This window comes from Cygnus olor, chromosome 1 (genome assembly GCF_009769625.2).
Source record: "Cygnus olor isolate bCygOlo1 chromosome 1, bCygOlo1.pri.v2, whole genome shotgun sequence".
NCBI classification, from domain to species: domain Eukaryota; kingdom Metazoa; phylum Chordata; class Aves; order Anseriformes; family Anatidae; genus Cygnus; species Cygnus olor.
In genome coordinates, this window is record NC_049169.1 from 204,425,087 (window position 1) to 204,444,774 (window position 19,688).

Consider the following 19,688-nt stretch of genomic DNA (forward strand, 5'->3'; position numbering starts at 1 on the left):
GCCACCCAGTTTGTCCTTTCAAAATCCTGTGCTGTGAGCCCTCTGGGGCAGCAACAGCTCTTGTCTTACTTGCTTGTACAGAGATACATGATGGGGCTCTAAAACTCTGTATTAGTTTCTAGGTGTTAAGACAATAATAATAAATAATATTAAAAGCCATAACAGCTGCAATAAAACTTGCATTTATATGGGTTTGCTTGATGCACAGCTAACAAATCATTTAGGCTTTTAAATATATATATATATAAACAATAAATAAGATGAATCTGCAGCTGGGAAAGAACTCTTACGTCTGTTTATTTATTTATTTTTTTATTTTTACTTAGCTTTCTCCTGCATAAAGGATAAGAATAAGTTTGCGTTGCAAATTCCAGGCAGTTGATCTCTCTTCAATGACAGTTCTGCTATAATTCTCCTAATTTCAAGCTCCTGCTTGAAAAGGTAACAGTGAATGGTTTCCAGGCCATTTTTGCAGTCATCAACAGCTGACTCAGTTGATTTGTTTTCACAGATTTAAGATGTTGCATGCATAGTCAATCTCTTTCTCCATATAAAATGGCTGGCAAAGTCATCAAATCTTGATATTAACATAAGCATAAATGCTAAGGTTTTAAGGGTCCATATCATCACTGCAGCCCCAGAACTCAAGAGGGAGCTATATGCCATTGACAAAATCTTCTCATCAACAGTTTTATATGATGCTTCTTATACCAGAAATAGTTGAACACACACAACTAAACTCTAGAATAGATCCTTGTTTGAATATCACATGTATACTGGTCATTAAAAATTTTTGAGCTAAGGAATGATAACACCCAAAGGGCTGACCTCTGATAAGTAATACAAATACTTCTGACTCATTAATTAGGTATGGTAAACCACTGACCATCATTACTGATATCAGCTCATACAGTTTGTTCTTTTCTATTTTTACCAGTGTTAGTCAACAGGAATTTCCTCTGCAAGAATCAACAAATACTAGTGCGTAAGGCATATTTGTATTTTAAAGACTCTGTTGGGTTGACCTAGTATCATTATACATCTGTTGAGTTTGTTCAAATTCCAAAAATGGCAAGCAGATATTATGAAATCAGTGTAATCCCTGGAAGAGCTGAGACTGTTTAGTCTAGAAATGAGAAGACTGAAGGAAGAAAGGATAATCATTTCCAAACATGCAGAAGAAACCTTCAAAGAGAAAAGGAATGCAACTATTCTCTTTGTCCTCAGATGATGACTGAACCACTTCCCTGGGCAGCCTATTCCAATGCCTAACAACCCTTTCAGTAAAGAAGTTCTTCCTAATATCCAACCTAAACCTCCCCTGGCGTAAGTTTAGCCCATTCCCCCTCGTCCTGTCACCAGGCACGTGGGAGAATAGACCAACCCCCACCTCGCTACAGCCTCCTTTAAAGTACCTGTGGAGTGTGATAAGGTTGCCCCTGAGCCTTCTCTTCTCCAGGCTGAACAATCCCAGCTCCCTCAGCTGGTCCTCGTAAGACTTGTTCTCCAAACCCCTCACCAGCCTCGTTGCCCTCCTCTGGACTATCCTGAGCACCTCCATGTCCTTCTTGTAGAGAGGGGCCCAAAACTGAACACAGTACTCAAGGTGCGGCCTCACCAGAGCCGAGTACAGGAGGACAATCACTTCCCTAGACCTGCTGGCCACACTGTTTCTTATGCAAGCCAGGATGCTGTAGGCCTTCTTGGCCACCTGAGCACACTGCTGGCTCATATTCAGCCGACTATCAACCAGTACTCCCATGTCCTTCTCTGCCAGGCAGCTTTCCAACCACTCGTCTCCCAGCCTGTAGCTCTGCTTGGGGTTGTTGCGCCCCAGGTGCAGGACCCGGCACTTGGCCTTGTTGAACTTGATACAGTTGACCTCAGCCCATCGGTCCAGCCTATCCAGATCCTCCTGCAGAGCCTTCCTGCCCTCGAGCAGATCGACACGGACCTAACTTGGTGTCATCTGCAAACTTACTGAGTTTGCACTCAATCCCCTCATCCAGATCATCAATAAAGATATTAAAGATAATTGGCCCCAGTACTGAGCCCTGGGGGACTCCACTAGTGACTGGCCTCCAACTGGATTTGACTCCATTCACCACGACTCTTTGGGCCCGGCCACCCAGCCAGTTTCTAACCCAACAAAGCGTACGCCAGTCCAAGCCAAGAGCAGCCAGTTTCTTGAGGAAAATGCTGTGGGAAACAGTGTCAAAAGCTGGACTTTCAGATATCCATTATTTTCCTTGCTTGAATCAATGCTGCTTACAACAATGGCAAACAACTTTCTCATGCTTTTGTTGTGATGCCCACCCTGGCAATATCTTGTTGCAGATGTGCTGTATGGGGGAAGACAGCCTGGTCCTGGGAATGAAAGCCACAGTAAAACATTTTTGTCAAGATACCTTATACACACTTAAAGTTCTAATCTCTCAGAATTCTCTTCTGCTATCCTCGTTTCATGTTCCCAGGTCTCTGAAAATAAGGATGGTCTCACATGACAGCCCTTTCACTTAAATTTACTCAGACAGTAAATTCACTTAAGCAGATTCATTTGCATTTTAAAGAAGAGTGTAGGAGGTTGTAATTAAAGAAAGAATTCTTAGTTAAAATTGTCCCATCTCACAATGTCTTGATCAGTTCTTCCTAATATCTGACTACTGTGTTACCAATTCCTCCTTCTCTTTGACTCCCTGTGAAAATAAACAAAACCAGAAGCATCCCTTTGGCCTGATAAATGTGCAGGTTAAACTGTGTGGGTTTATATTCTGGCAAATACAACAACAACAACAACAAAGTCATAAGCCCATTTTTATTGCACTGCAGCTCTCTTCTACCCATTCACATTTTTTTTGGCCGTGTTTAGTTGAACTATACAACTGCGATTATCATGATACTGCTGCATTATTGTGGCACTCTAACTTGGACTGTGGTATCTAGGTATTTTACAAAAACTTAAATGGAAAATGATTCATATTGTCCTGGGGGGGAGTTTTAGCTTTTTACTTTGAAAGTATTTTTAAAATGAACTTATTCAATGGCAAGAGCTATAAGTGAGAAGGGGAGGAAATCAGCTGAACATATGTAAATTCCAGGAATGTTTTGATGAATTTTTTAAGGATTTCTGTAGTGTTTTTATTATGTTAAAGCCATTGCTAAAACTGAACTTGGAAAACACATGATATAAATTGGAAATCACCTTGAAACAGCAATAAGCCTAGTTTGTTTGAGATTTTTAAGTGTCTCATTAAATGTGTGTTTCTTGGTATCGAGTCTGGATTGTGTAGGAAGCAATAGTATGAAAAAAGCCACGGTGTGTTTCAGGCTATGAAATCACTAACATCACAGTGACATTCTTACCTTTATCAATGTGCATTGATAAGAGGTGGATAATTTATAGACAAAATTAAATATTTTGCAACTACTTCAAACATTCAGAATTTCAAATGCTGAACCATCACCAAAAGATTAAGCACTTTCCTCTTAGAGAGTACTTTGCTACATTCTGCAATAAGTCATGCTTGAGCTATTTGAATTCTGTTGTGTTTAACAAGGTTCAGACAATTCATTTTCTCTCACGATGGTAAAATGTATACACTGTCATTTTTGTTGTAATTCTCTTCCATAATTTTCTCAGTAATTTTTTTTATTGGAATGCTCATTGAAAATGGGACCATTAAATGTAGTGTAAACATTTCTGAATTGAGATGTTAACATTTAAAAATTGCCTCATTTCTGTTTAATGTGTTTTGCTGTTTTCCTTGCCTAATTATCATTCTTTTCAATATTTATGTTAACATGACCTTTCTCTGACTGAATGGCTGTAACTGCTTCTCAAGTACTTATAGCATCATGATTTTTAAATTAATTATGTTGTTGTGGAAGAGATTGCAATGCAGCCCACGGAATAACAGGGAAAAGAATAAGTTTCTGTTAGTCCCAGAATCTGAAAGTAGTAATAATGTTTATTGGTTCACTCATCTAATCAATGCAACTGTACCAGAGGAAGTATGACTTTGTTTCTTGTTCATGATTAGAAACATTCCAGTAAATTTGATGCTAGCCAAAATTGTCAGATTGACTAGCTGTGAAAGTTTGTTTAATGTTGTAAAATGTTTATTACTTTTATTTATTATCCCTTCATCCCGCTGACAGAATTAAAGTTGCCGCATGGATTCTGTTTGCTCATGGTAACAGATCACACGAATATAGGCAGTAAGATTTGGCTCTGCATCTTGAATTTTCAGGTCAATATTATTCCACAGCCAAAGACTACTCTTTTGAAATATGTGAGGTCTGAGGGTGCAGCATATGCAATAGTAAGCAAATACAGAATTTTCTTGTAAACACTGGGATGTGTTTACTTTAATTTTCTTCATATCTTTCAGAATATGTTTCAGCTTATCTGTAATTTAAGAGTAAGGACCAGAATATCAGTTCAGTTTCACCATGAAACGTTTTCTTGTACACCTAGCTTCCCAAATGTTTTCTTCTTCCACCCAGAAAAGATTACATCTTTCCCCTTGCCACCCTCTCCTCTTATCCTTTTGGAGATGGCTGACAGTGAGTGAGAATACAGTGAGCTGAAGGACAGGAATGACATACATTAAAGGAGAAAGAGGGAAGGAAGTAAAGCACTCAAAACTAAATGGGATATAGAACTTTAGGATTTAAAATTAACTTTTTAAAATTGAAACATATGAATGAAATTAAAGAGAAAGTAAGACTAAAGTAATGACTACATAGAAAAGAGATATTAATACTAAAAGGAAATGGCTCCTGAGCAACAGGAAAAGGAAAACCTGGTAGACTGTCACTAATCAACAAAATGTTGGTGTAGACTTATCACTCCTTAAATCTATTTGGCATGAAAATGCAAAATAGAAATACCAGAACTGGCAGCTGACTCAGTCAATGAGTTCAAACAACTGAGTCCACAAGCACTGCACAGTACAAAGAGATGCTGAGAAACCTTCAAGGTCTTCTGTCCTCAGGGGTGGGCTGACTGGATATATTTTGAAGCCATACTTTCTGCAGAGTTTGCTCGGACTGAATTCCTTAGTGGAACTGAGATTGAATTTTTCCTCTGCATGTGACATACATATCCTCTCCTGGTTCAGTTTGTTACCTTTTTTGAGAAGTTGGTGAATAAAGAGAGAATAGGGCCAAGAAGAAGCAAGAGGTATCTCGAGGCAAGTTTCCATAGACGAATTGCATGCCCTACACAACTGCAAAATATCCACATGAAAAAGATAACAATGAATGAACTTGTCTTGACAAGCAGGTTTCAGGTTGCCTGAAGTCAGTAACACTAATGCAGCTTCTCCACCTTTCCCTCCTCCTCTTCACGTTTGGCCAGGTAAACAGTAAACACAGTTTCCATAGAGGATGCACTAACGGCTTGCAAAACAGGGTAGCTCAGTTTGGCACCCTGCACCACAGTAGGTGAGCGGCTAGAGTTAAACAAGGCAGGGTCACTGCCGAGAGCTTTGGAAAAACAGCACAAAAAGAGGAGAAAGGAAAAACAGAGAGAGAAAGAGAGAATGCAATCATCTTTTTTATGGGAAAAAAATGTCAAACTGTCATGTTAGTCTCTGCTGAGACTCTGAGTGCTAACGGTTGCCAGGGCAACTGTTGTGCCAAGCCTCAGCACTTATGTATTTTTTCCATTGATAATTGCTAATGTGAACAAGTGCTGGCTTGCACTTTACACCTGCCTGGCTTGTAAGTCTACCTTAATTGGATGTGTCAAGATTGAGGAAAAAGTAATCTGCCCTTTCAAGACAAGTGACAGGTAGATGAAGTGTTGCTTAGGCCTTTACTGTAACAATTTTGCTGACAAAATTACTATGAATTGTCTTCCCTCAGCGCACATATACTGCCTTTGTTTACCAAATTGAGAGTTTAAGCTTCAAGGTTCATTATAGAATATTATGCTATAAAGTTTTTAGGAACACTTTGCTGCTGTTGGGTGAAATTCTTCTTTTACCCCCAGAGTTCAAAGTAAATTGCTGGATCGCATTTCATTTTATATATACATGTATATATGTGAAAACAGTCTTTCAAAGTGATGTAGGGAAATAAGAAAAAGGAAAAAAAAAATGTTGTCATATATATGTATATATACAATTTGTAGTTGACTGTGGTTAAATAAATAGTCCTAAAGAAATGTCCTGGTGGAAGAGTAAGACATAAGGAAGAGTAAGACATGACAAAGACAATAGGAAGAGTTATTTTAAAAGTCTTGAGCTGGCAATCTGTACCACAACCTCAGAAGTGATAAGGGATTTTGGAGTAGTCAGTGTTTGGTTGTCCAACCCAACATATTTCATATGACTGCCTCTGTAGAAACTCTAGAAAAAGAAAGAGGGCCTAGAAAGAGTGTGTTGGTTTTTTTTTTTTTTTTTTTTTTTTTTTTTTTGTGTTTATGTTATTAAAAAGCATCTATGATGCTCAGTTTCTGTTTTCTTTTCAAACCTGTGTCATGTCTGGCTTGTTCCACTGCTGAGTGTATTCACTGTGTAAAACTCCATTTCTTTGATGTTGATTTCCCAATGGTATTAAATGAAGTTTCCTGAAACCAATATGCCAGAGAGAATTAATATATGAATAATACACAGTGCTTATTTTAGCATCTTTCATTTGAAGACCTCAAAGAACGGCATAGAAGATACCAGAGATTACCTTATACCCATTTTAACAAGAAAGAAACTGAGGTACAATGATGTATTACTTGCCCAACACCTCACACCCCATCAGTGGGGGTAGAAATAGGAAAAAAATATCTTACCTGACCAGAAGATTATCCTAAAAACTAGACAGCATCAGATCTATTAGTAATTCAAATTGCATAACCAGTCTTTTGAATAATAGCAAAGGTTTCAAATGTGTCTTTTTGTTCCTATGGGGTTGACGGGATTAAAAGTCTGCAAGTTTTAGGCAGAGCACAATTTGCCAGTCTGTTTGGCAAGATAAAAGTGAAATTAGTGAAATCCAAAAACCTATTCTAATGTGCTTCATAAAGCATTGTAAACTTGAGGTAGTGATTTCCTGTCTGGAAACACAGTGGCCTCACAGGAATATTATTTTTGCTAAGATATTTAGACTAAGAGTATAGAAGACAGAGGCTTCTGAAGCTGCACAGGAAAGCAGGGGATTTATAATACCTTAATTAGGATTCTTTTAATCCGTGTCTTCAGTGATATTCATTTACTTATGTAATTCTGCCATGAGATTGACTCGTTGGTCTAAATTCTGTCCTCACATTCCTGGCTGGTCACACTTGCATAGAGATGAGAGCAGCCGGAGTACACAGCACACAGGAGTAATTGAGAGCGGCATGTGGTTCCTAGAGTTGGTAAGACCCAACCAGTAATGAAGCATTAACCAGATGAACTTTTATTAGTAGTTCCTGCATACAGAAGTCTGTGATTTCACACTACTGTTTATTAATGCTGATCAAGGTTTAGGAGTCTATCAAAGTTTACCAGTATGAAGTAGAGTTTTGTTTTTTTTTTTGTTCCTATCACACTTTCTAATATCATCAGAAAGAAATTTGATTCACTTTACAGTGACAAAAAAAATGACCTAGATTTTCAGCTTCACCACTGAGTTGCTTACAGAAGCATCTGTAATGGTATTTATCCACTAATGATTGTGACTAAAATGGATCAGGAAGAGTATAATATCATGGAGAACTAAATGTTGATCGGTATATGAAGAAAAATAAATTGCAAAAGTTCAATAAAGAGATTATTTTAGTTTGCACATCAGAAAATGAGTTATGATATTTTTAATCCTCATTATGGGCAAAAGCACTTGGATAGTGTAGAGTGATCTATTTTAATTGTATTTTATAGGTATGAACCTGCAAACATCACAACAGAGATAACAAAATAGGCTCTAACTTCAATATATACCTTAGAAAGGTGAAGTTACAACCTAGAGATGTAAGCTCCATTCAACTTCACAAAGAGAACTGGGACAAATAAATAAATAAATTAAAGGAGACCAAGAAAATGTACTTCTTTCCAGCACTGTGGTTGCCTGGGGCTGGTATTAGCCCTTTATCCAATTTCATGATGCTAAAATGGCACAGAAGGGGCACAATATCTTCCAGACTCCTCTTGCAGCTGGTTGGATGAAGTTTCCTACATAGCTGAAGCTTACAGGGAAAGAATTTGAAATGTCATTTGAGGCAATTTGCCATGTAGTCTCAGGCAAATTTGTCGGTATTTTTGTTAATTAATGATTTCAGAGCGCAGAGCAATGGTGACATACCATACCGTAAGCCAGATAATGAGAAGATTTTTTTTTTCTCCTATTGTCCTTCCTATTTTCCTGTCTCCTGTAAGCTATCCAGTGTATTGGACTTACATTGCAAGCTTTTGGTAGCAGGGGAGCTCCAGGGTCGCCTCTGTGAACAGAGTGCAGCAGCTGCCTCACGTCAGATTAGAGCCAGCTCCAGACAGCTCCAAAAGGGACTTGCTGCTGGCCAGAGCCACAAGCGATATTGGGTGGACCTCTGGGAGAGCAGAGTTAAGAAAGGGGAAAAGCAACTTTTGTGCTACAGTAGCTGGGAGAGAGGGGTGAGAACTGAGAGAGAAGCAGCCTTGCAGCCCCCAAGGTGAGCACAGAAGGAGGGCAGGAGGTGCTCCAGGCATGCAGCAGCAGTTCCCCTGTGACCTGTGGAGAGGCCCCTGGTGGAGCAGGCTGTCCCCCTGCAGCCCATGGGTCCCACATGGAGCAGATCTCCACTCTGCAGCCCGTGGAGGAGGCCCCGGTGGAGCAGGTGGATGTGGCCTGGAGGAGGCTGCGGCCCATGGAGAGCCCCCGCAGGAGCAGGCCCTGGGCCTGAGCTCCAGCCCATAATGTAGCTTAGCTGTATGAAGACATCAAATCCAGTTGGGAAGGATCACCACCCAAGGTTGCAGATGTGGTGAGCAACCTGGGGTGTCCACTACCTGGTTGTTGAGCAGAGTTGGAGCTTCTGTTTTGCCCCAGGACCTCCTGGCAGGTACCATTTTTTTTGTAAATCAATCATGGAAGACTGGAATCAGAGAGATCTAGGAGTCATGAAAAGTGATCATTAAATGAAAACTCCATGTCTACAGCATGAAACATGACAGATTTGCTTCTTCCTTTTTCTTACAAGTATATGTGTTAAAGGGTTCATCATGTACTGCAGTCTGTCTTAAGTGAGCACCCTGTCATCTCTCACCTGTAAAACTCAATATAAATCAGAACAATTCATGTTGTTTCTTTTTGTACTGAAGACATAGTAGCAAAGCAACTTGTTTATATACTACAAGAAGTCTACCTGGGGAAAGGGAGGGGATGACTGAAGTTCACCGTGATTTCCCTGGTGGTTACTTCTCAGCACATGCCAAGAAGCCTCACCAAGGAAAGGGCTACCTTAGGAAGGTGACAAAGAGAAAAATCAAGGGGGCTAGAATGAGATCAGAGGCCGGGTATAGGTGTTTGACATTTTTCTGAGTGCTTAAATTCAGCACTGAATATGGGCATTTTGTTGTTGTTGTTTTTGTATGAAGATGGGATTGTTCTCGCATGCTTGCCTTTATGTGTATAAGCAGTGTTTCATCCCTCCTATAACTCCTATACCACATGAATGTGAATTTTCAGAAAGGACTATCTTGTGTTCCAGGGAGGACTCTATGACTGCAGCTACAGTCACAAGAAGTTTAAGCAGCAGTTTTTGAAGTTACTAGATTTATACATATATATATATATTTTTTTTTTTTTCTCAGCTGTTCTGATAGAAAAAAATTCTCTCGCTTTATTTTTCATCTTTTCTAGCTCCAAACCCAGGTCAAGAAATTAAATTTTCTCTGAGTAAAAGAACAGCATTCTCCCCCAAGTGCTTATAATTTGCAAGTGTCCATTTTATTAGCTAGACTTTAGAACTGTTCACTCATTAACATTAAACTGGTACACAGCCATGTAGTGCCTGCAGTGTGAGAAAGAAGCAAGGTCAAATTTTACAAGCAAGTCAAAAGAGAAAAGCACTGTCACAGGAGCAGAGGGGAAAATGTAAGAGTAGGAATTAAAGAAAGAATACCCACTAGATTCATGACTCATTTTGATTTGATTCTGTCATTCATATTAGGGAAAGGTAGAGTAAAATCACTGAAATCTGCGATGAAAAAACATCTGAGTGTTCCTTTTAGGTACAGACTTCAGTCACATTGGCTTAATAAGTATCACCTTTCTCTTAGCTAAGCCCCATAACTACAAGCATGTTCAGCTGTAGTCATACTGAATACAAAGTGAAGATATTTTAGCTAAATTACCTTCTTCTAAATTTGAAGTTTTTCATTAACCTGCAAGTAGAGGAGAGCTCAAATTCATGCAAACATTAATTCAAAACAACTCAACTGATAAGCTGTAACTCATTAAATCATTATAACTCCAACACATTCATAAGTGTGTGACTTGTCTAGGATTTGTGTTAGGGCAAGATAAATAATACTTTTTATTGAGATGGTTTTCTTGCTTACACAGAATGCTAAATGTTTCATTGCATCTTTTCAGTAATGGATAAAAGAGTTCAAGCCAGTAACCATGTAAACACTGGTAGAAAGAAATTGGAGCCCTCAGGAAAGAGGGTTTGTATGAGGGGATGTATATGCACGTACAATATATTAGTAGTATCTTAGCATATGGCTGTATCAAGGTTGTTGGTTTTTTGGTTGTTTGATTTTTTATTATTATTGTTTATTTTTGGTTGGTTGTTTGGTTGTTTTGGTTTGGGGATTTTTTTGAGTCTATTCAGCCAACCCAGGTCTCGAGACTACTAATTTGAAGAAGTAATCACTTGAGACAGACATGATTCATACATGCAGTCTAAATACGAAGAACTCAGCTTAAAATCTTTAAGCAAGTAAAATTTTGATCCAATAAATTCATAAATTAAAGAAGAAAACAAAATATTTGCATTTTTTCTGTTGAAGAAAGCGTTTCTTCCAAACACATTTTCTCTTGTTAATCTTTTTTACCCTCATTACCATTTTATGGAAGGCAAAGGCAACATGTAGGCTTGTCCCTTTAAGTGTGAAGGACAGTCCCCAAAACTTCAGTGACAAACACTGCCACTGTAAATTGCAGCTGCTGATTTTTCCTGGCAGTTTGTCATTTATTTAACTGTCACTGCCCAGTTACAAAAGCCTGCTGCCTAATGCACAGCAGCTGGGAAACAGGGACAAGAAGCAGGAGCCAGCTACTTGCAGAAGTCTCCTTTACTTGTATTTTATTTGGTATGAACAGTGTAAGTTGCTTTTAGACAATTATTGAAGATAAAACACCAGGAGAGTTAGGTCTAAGGCCAAATCCCAGATCAGATTTAGGTTCAGAGTCAGCAGTATCAAAATCTCCCATTTCAGCCTCATATGACAGCAGTATTTGGTGATCAGATAACCACATATCATTTCTGGGACTTTTTAGGAAACTAAGAGTTTTTAATGATTTTGACTCCACAGATAGTCAAAACTAAAAGACCAGGTTCTACTGTGCAAATTTCAAGGAAAATCATAAATATTCTGCTCCAGAAGTGAGTGATCTCCCTGTCTTTATCTCAACCCTTAAGCCTTTTTCATCACATTTTCTTCCCCTTTTTCTTTGAGGACAGGGAGTAAGAAAGTGGTCTTGGTGGACTTTGTCCACCCAGTTGGGTAGAACCACCACATGTATTTAATGCAGTTAGCTAGAATATGGAAAGAGCAGTTAAAAACTAAGTCTGCAGACAGGTGAGTTTAGGGTACTCAGTCTCTGTGGGCCTAAATTCAACAGTTGATTGCTCATTGACATTCATCTACAACATTTATTCAGTAGAAAAAGAAGCCAGAGAATTATCTGTGTTCCACCCTCTTTTGCACTCATATAAATTTCCAAAAGTATCCAGGAAAATGGTGTATCAGATCTTCAGTTTCTGTATCAAGATCATCTTCTATGATAGTTTAACAGTATGTGAAGATGCAGTGATATCAGAAGGGTTTAGGATTTACAGTTCCACTCCTTATTGCTGTCTTAAATATATGTATATATGTATATATAGTTATAAATATATTTGTGTATATACACGTGTGTGTGTATGTATGCTAAGTTTCCCATTCTTGAGTGGATGGAGTATCTTTGTTGTCCTGGTGGGAAATGTGATGAATAGCAATAGTGAACAGTCATATTTTAAGATATACTTTTAAATATAGTTATGTACAGTCATGTATACAAGGGCCAGTTTTTTTTGTTGTTGTTGTTCTTGTTGTTGTGTTTTTCTTTCCTTTTGTCATATATGACACTAATTCAATGTTTTGGCTAAGGAACGTGGACTCGCAGACCTTACCACAGTTCAAATATTTTCATGTATATTATAGCTTAATGTAGTATATTTAAAGAATATATATCTACTAAATTGTGTGAATTACAGGTAAGAAGATCTGATGTGTAAAACAAAGATATAAAAAGGTTATTTGCTAAAAACTGTTTGACTCAGTGACACAAAGGACCTTCACTCCTGTTGCATTGTCTTCTCAGTGTAGCTTTCACTAAATGATTCACATGCCTATGGTCTCCTCACAGAACATGTAATTAGACTCCTTTCTTTTTCTGGCAGTGAATACATCTTCGGTATTATTTTCTAATTCCAGTGTGATAGAAGAGAAGCATATTCTCTGAAATTATGGGACATTTTTCATTTATTTTTTATTTATTTATTTTTTAGGATGGATATATTTCTTGGCTCAAAGAAATGGTTTGTCCTCTGCTTCTGAGACATTGGTGAAAAACTGTAATTAAGGTAAGAAAGAGATAACTTCAAATTTTGGACAATTTCATAGTCTTGCAGATTCTTCTAGCTTGACAAGTGGTGACTGAAATTCTCTTTCTCCACTTATTTATTTATATTTAATTTAGAAACTCAGGTTAGTTTGTTGTATTTTTAATGCTATAAAGACTTTGTTGTTACAGCAGCTTATTTAGTTATAACAGCACCTGTGGGCTTTTTTGGTTTGTTGTCAGAGATGCCATCACAGATTTAAATTTTAGCAGCCTGCGGGAAGAGATTGCCTTTCTACAGAAAACAATTCTTTTTGTAAAGAAATTCACCCTGCAGGAGTTTTAAGGCCTCAGGATCTAAATCTGGATTTTGAACACTCTATACTTGGCATAAAATTTGAAAATCAGCTATGTAACCCTTAGCTCAGAGAAAATAAGACAGGAGATTTACAGGCTTTTGATTCCCCTCTGCCATCCGTCTCCCATCCCCCCAAGAAAAAAAGTAATTTAAGGATTTTTAAGGATTGATCTCTAGGTTGCATTGTTTTCCACTGAGATGTCTTTTCTTGTGCATCTTGGATTTGAATAGGTAATGTTCTTGTATTGAGATGAAATTATACAGTTCTTTCTGGAGGCATGGAGTCATAAGCTTAAGGTTGCATCATTTTAAAGGAGAGAATTGCATAAATATCAACAAAACCCACTGAGAATGGATCTATCTATCTCTTGTAAGGGCTTTTGCGAATCCTTGCTCTAAGCAACAATGAATCAAATCAAATGATAAAATCTAAGATAAGCACAGGATTGATGGGAGTCCAGTACTTGGAAACAAATGGATTTACCAACCTCTTCTACTGCGTGTGGAGGGATTACCACCAATGTGTACAGCATGAAGTCAGTCTAACAGCCTGCTCAGTCTTCTGTATAAATCATCATATCTATGGCTTGCAGTGCATTGAGAAAAAATATTTAGGAAGATTACACATAATTATACATACATATAACAATAATCCAGCACTACGGAACAAAAGGAATATATAGAGATATCTAATGTTATCTTGACAGATCTTGAAAGATCTTGACAGATTATTTCTCCCCTGGAAACACAGAATGTTTGTCTGTTTTCAAGAAAATCTTATAGATTTAATGTTTTTACAGCAGAATTAATGAGATCTGTGTTTTTCTGTCTGCTCTTGTCTGGGATCAGCTTCTCCAAGTGGTGTTGACATGCTTATCATTATTATATTTATCAGTGTCCAATCACAAGTTCATTAAGGTTTTGGCTGCAAAATAAAGCAATGGATTTTTTTGTAGAAGTTTTGTTTAGGAAGTTTTTCATCACTCTTCATCTAAAATCTACAATCTAAAGTTAAGTGCATATAACTACATTTAAATGTGAGCAGTATACACTCTATATTAATCTATATTAATATGAAGGTAGAACAAATTTGTTACACAGAGTTGCAGACAATTAGTTTCTTTTTCATTATTTAATTGCAAATTAAATCCTCAGTAGTGCAATAGCCAGAAAAACCCTGACCTTGCCCTTTGAAATTTCAGTGAGGACGCTCAAAAACCTTTGGCCAGGAGCATGTTGTATTCTAAAAATGCTCCCCAAAATTCAGGAGCGTTTCCTGTGTTTAAAACAACACTGTAGTGATGTTACCCACTGTTTTCAAGACTGCATTTTTGCTGTTCTGTTATGTTATTGTGCTTAATTGTGTTGGTCACATTCCATTAAGTATTGAAGTGTAACTTGACTTGATTGATGCAATTTGACAAATTATATCCAAGATCTAACCCAAGCATCCCAACAGTTGTTAACAGATGCTGAGAATTTTTCACTCTATACTCCAAATTCTATGCCTGCACTACAGATAATGTTTCTATATTCCTGTATGAGTGTGTAAGCAATCATTCCTTCTAGAAGTAAACCATGGCTACTGAATTATCAGCTCGTAGCAGGATTGTGATATCTGATAATTTACATGCAATGTGTGAAACTGGAAATGGGGTTTTGAGTGTAGATATATCAAAACATCACTCTGCTTGATTTTTATGTTCATTATAAAATCTTTACACCAGTGTACTGTCAACTTATTGGACTTAAATTTCTAAGACTAATCACAGACTAAAATCCATCCTTGTTAAAATATACCAGCTTATTTCTTTCAAGTAACATTAACTATAAAGGTTATATTTGTAGCCAGGAGTTCAAGTGGCAAACTGTTATTATGATGAAAGAGAAAGAAAGCCAATTCTGCAAGCTCATATTTAGCAGGACCTGGAATGAGACCTTCTGGAAGTACAAGAATAGAACAAAATCTGTTTTTAATTGTAGGATAAGAATTGGAACTGCTTCTTTTTTTGCTAAAAATAAAATATTAATAATAATAATTTAAAAAACCAAACACATTCTTGCAAGAAGGGTGAGCTAGTGAAACATCAGAGATTTATAAGATGCTGCTTTCAAAGAGCGGTTAGAAAGTAATCTCTGTAAAATGGATGTAACCTCTGGGGTTAGAGCATAGTCTCTGCCTGCCCACCTGAAATAGTACACAGCAGAATCATACAAACTATGGCTGATTATTCCCCTAAAGTTAGAGCTTAAGTTAGTCATTCCTTAAGAAGTAAATTGGTGCTGAATATGGAACAGAATCAGAACTATGGAACTAAAATAACATGATTCCCAAAACAAAAAATAAAAATTAAAAGAAATCTGACTTCATTTAGAGGCTTTTGAGTGATTAGAATGCATTCAGCCTCAAATAGAAAAAAAATGTATTCAAGCCTCAGTATGTTTTACTGCCAGGTTTCTACAGATCCTGAATCCTGACCACAGCTGTGAATGAAGGCACTGATTTTTGTTAGAGGCAAGGCTAGGCTAGGCTAGGCAAGGGAACACAGCCTTTGTCATATCGGCCCCACTTGAATGTCACAAAATATAATAAACACATGTGAGGATTTGGATTTATGACCCAATATAAGTAAAAGATAAATCATCAAATTAAGCCTAATGATATTATTAGACATCCAGGTTATCTGAGCCTGTTTAACAGAAGATATAAGTGAGTTTATTGGTGCTACTGCTGGTGAAATGCACAAAAATCTATTTATCCTCTTCCACTTTTATACACGCACACAAAAAAAAAAAAAAAAAAAAAAGGAAAAAAAAGAGAACAACAAACATGTTTTGTTCATGAATAGAAGCAAACAAGTTTACATGGACCAGATAGAGTATGTTAATACTACTCCTCCTAGATCTAGTATCTATTTTAATGAAGCTATAGATAGTATATATTATTCAGGTACTGTCAGAGGAACAGAAGTGTCCTCTTCTGGGAATGTATTGTTTGAATAGATCCGTCACTGGATGCCATCTGGTCCATTACAAAACAAAACATGTAACACTTCAGAGATAACTATTCTTAGTTCTTCCTAACGGGGCTGATGAGGCCTTTGATAGGATGGGACAATATGACAGAGGAAAGAACACTATCAGAATCACTGTCTTCGAGGATACCTTTCTACAGGGGTGATCTCCTATATCCTTGTGAATTAACTTACCCGAAACGACAGACTGATATTTGGAGCCCAGTCACAACAAAAGCCTGGTCATCACCGTGACTTCTGACTTTGGCTGTTTTATCTCTCTAAGCTATAAAGCAAGAAAGGAACTTGTCTGAGTGAATATGTAACTGTTCAACACAGCTTTGTCTGCTGTCCAATAAATTATCATTCTGTAATCATTATCTGTTTATCAAGAAAAAGTTGTTCTCATGTTAATGTTTTTTAGGATCACATTATGGATTTCACTAGCTGAATACAAGGAGTCTCTTCTAAATGTATTTCACATATTAGGGCCAAAAATATTTGTGGGCATTGTGCCCTATGAAATTAAGCAGATGCTCTATCAAAGGTTTTCCAAAGGTTAATCATGACCCAAAGGGAATGGACAGGATACGGTGTCATGGTCCTTCCCACACCAGTCTACAGTGAGGACTCTGCATACTGATAGCATTGTGATGACTTGGCAAGGGAAACGTAGATGGAACCATTCTCCATGAGAAAGTGCACTTTATTTTAGACCCAGAAGCTTCACAAAATCATGTTTACTTTGGCTTCAAAATCATCCTAGACTTTTAGAGAGGGAATAGAATTTTCTGGGAAATGAAAATGTATATAGTGTTGAAGGAAATAGAAATGAAAAAAAAAAAAAAAAAAAAAAAAAAGATGTTTTGTTAAAAGAAGCCATTTTGGCTGAAGTTGAAGTATTCTCAACACTCTTTCCCTAACAATTTCATTATTAGTTTTTCTTTATTTTTAGTCAGAATTTGGAAAAATGTAAACATTTTCTGTGGAGCAGAATTTATTCTGTATTCAACTCTGTTCAATAACATTTTTATCAATACTGCCATAAGATAAGATTTCCTTTTCCAGTTTTAGTTGCGAGTCATTCTCTTCCTGGATTAAAGAGGCATCAGGATGTCCTAGAAGTGGACCAGTCTCGAAGGACTGGACCAAACCTAACCCAGCCCAACCCAATCAGTTTATGGGTTTACATGAGGAAGCTGGTTGCCTGGCCTCTTTCTAAAGTGACAAGAGAGAGAGTTCAGGTGTGCTGAAACAAAACATTTGACTCTATGTAAGACAGTAATTTCAGAAAACACTGAAAAAAATGATCAAGCCAATCCCTTATTCAGCAACCCTTCAGGTACATTGTAGGGGATTCAAACTTTTTGCTTCTTGATGAACAAGGAAGGAATAGTGAGACACAACTTGGGGGATGGCAGCCAAATCCAGATTGGATAAATAAAGGGTTTTGGAGAGTTTTTATGTTGTTTTCTTGTTTTTATGTTTTGTTGGTGGTGGTTTGGTTGTTTTGTGCTTTGTTTTTCCTATTTAATTTTTTAGCTATTATCTGAAACGATGATTTCAGCTGTGGCAGGACAGCAATCTAGCTAGTTTTTTTAAAAACTGAACTAAAAGTAGATATTACTCCAGGAAAACAACATTGTTTATTGGTGGTGTGATAAAACCCGAGAGCACATCAGAGCAACTAGCAAACCATCAATCCAGATGACTGGTGTGTTTGTCAACCTCAGTGTAGCAGGCCTATCATCCATTGCTAAATATCTACATCATGATTTTCTAACAGTATCAATAATTTAACTTTGTGAACAGTTAGTTCTTTTTTATTTTCCTACATTAGTTTTACAGCAGTAGCATCATAAATAAATAAATGAATGACAATTACAAAAATTGGTATTTTGTTCTATATATATTTAGCATGTCAGCTAATATATCAAATCACAATACATGTGTAATGGCATTGTCTTCTTTGGTTTTCATATGAAATTCTTGTATAGATGAGAGAAATATGATTATATTATACTAAGATATGCTATATTCTCATTTATTCCATTGTTATACAATGGAAGAATTCAAAAGCCTTCTTAGCATACTTTCCAAGGGAATTTTTTTTGTTATTTCTTTTCACAATCTTAATTCATACCTTACTTAATTCTGATGATAGCTTGAGTCATAATTTTCTATACTTAAGCAGATATGGAGAATGACAGTATCGGATCAATATCTGGAACCAGATTCATTATGTGTGTGCCCACAAAAAGTAAGAGAGATGAAGAGGACATCTCTTTTGCCACATTTGTATTTTCTCTCAACTATTTAAAGTTCAAAAAATAAATTATTCTGGGACACAGTCTAAAGTTAAGATGCAAAAATCAACTTTTTCTAGTGCTTATACATCCTATTTTCCTGACAAGAATTTGAGTATTTTCATTGTGCATTTTCATGGTATAATTGTCAAGAAATATTGGTATTTTCATGGTGCAGTTGGTAAATTATTGCTACAGCTGACAGAGTTAACCAGGATAAGAGTGTCTATCTACTCAGATATTATTGAGCTGTGGGACAAATAATATAGGTTCTTGCTTCTGAATTCCAGCAGCATACTACTCTAATAGATATTTAACAAATATTCTTCTTCTTGGCAAATGAAGCTCTGATCGATGGAATTGTGATTTTGTTAAAAAGTTATAAGGATGTACTGAGTTATCTGCTATGAAAGAGAAAATATTAATGCTATTGCTACCTGGTAAAAAAAATCAGGTTTCTAAGGCCCATTTATTTCCTTGTGTGTCTGCGATGAGACAGGAGAAGGTGATAGCTGCAGTTAAAGTTACAATGTAGTTCATAAATACAGCTTGTTTGGCAATAATATTTCTGCTTTTTCCTTTCTCCAAAGGGCAGCTTCTTCCTGACTTTCTGATTTGGGGAATTCTTTATTCTTTAAAGTACTTGCATGATGATAGGACCCGTAACTTCACTCTGGCAGATGATGTGTTTCAGAGGGCCATGCTTACTCCAAAGCAAGGTACTCTAAAGCTATTTGTAAGACAGCTAAAAGTACAAGCTCTGGTTGATACTGGACTCAAAGATTTGAAATAATCTTGGCTTTGAACTGATTTCCTAAGAAAATATTAGTTGGAAACCCTAGGTGCAATGCACATGAGACCTCAATGAGATTTTTTCACTCACTTCTTTTCCTTTTGTCATTATATTATTTGTTGCATGTATTTCCTACACAAATATGTGCTTTAACTACTTACTTTTACTTTTGCCATCTTCAGCATCTATCAACGAAAAAGTTAAATAATTATTTCCTTACTTATAATTAACTAAGATTACACATCATACTTACGCTGTTGTGTTTTGTGTCTCAGAACATGGAATGTATTTATAAGTAAAAACATTTACAGTGTAAATACAATGCAATTAATATATGTTATATATAACACTTCATATATTTTATTATATATTGTGGATATTTATGTTATGTTATGTATACCCCTCTATATATAAAATAAAATTTTATA

The 19,688-nt window shown here is 36.8% G+C and overlaps 1 long non-coding RNA gene across 1 annotated transcript in view; it reads left to right on the forward strand.

Annotated features, from left to right (window-relative positions):
- LOC121063708 overlaps window positions 1-19,688 on the forward strand; it is a 556,903-nt gene that overhangs the window by 490,870 nt on the left and 46,345 nt on the right. Inside the window, exon 4 of the long non-coding RNA XR_005816158.1 lies at window positions 12,737-12,811. This is a non-coding gene — a long non-coding RNA (uncharacterized LOC121063708). The remainder of the gene's footprint in view (window positions 1-12,736; window positions 12,812-19,688) is intronic.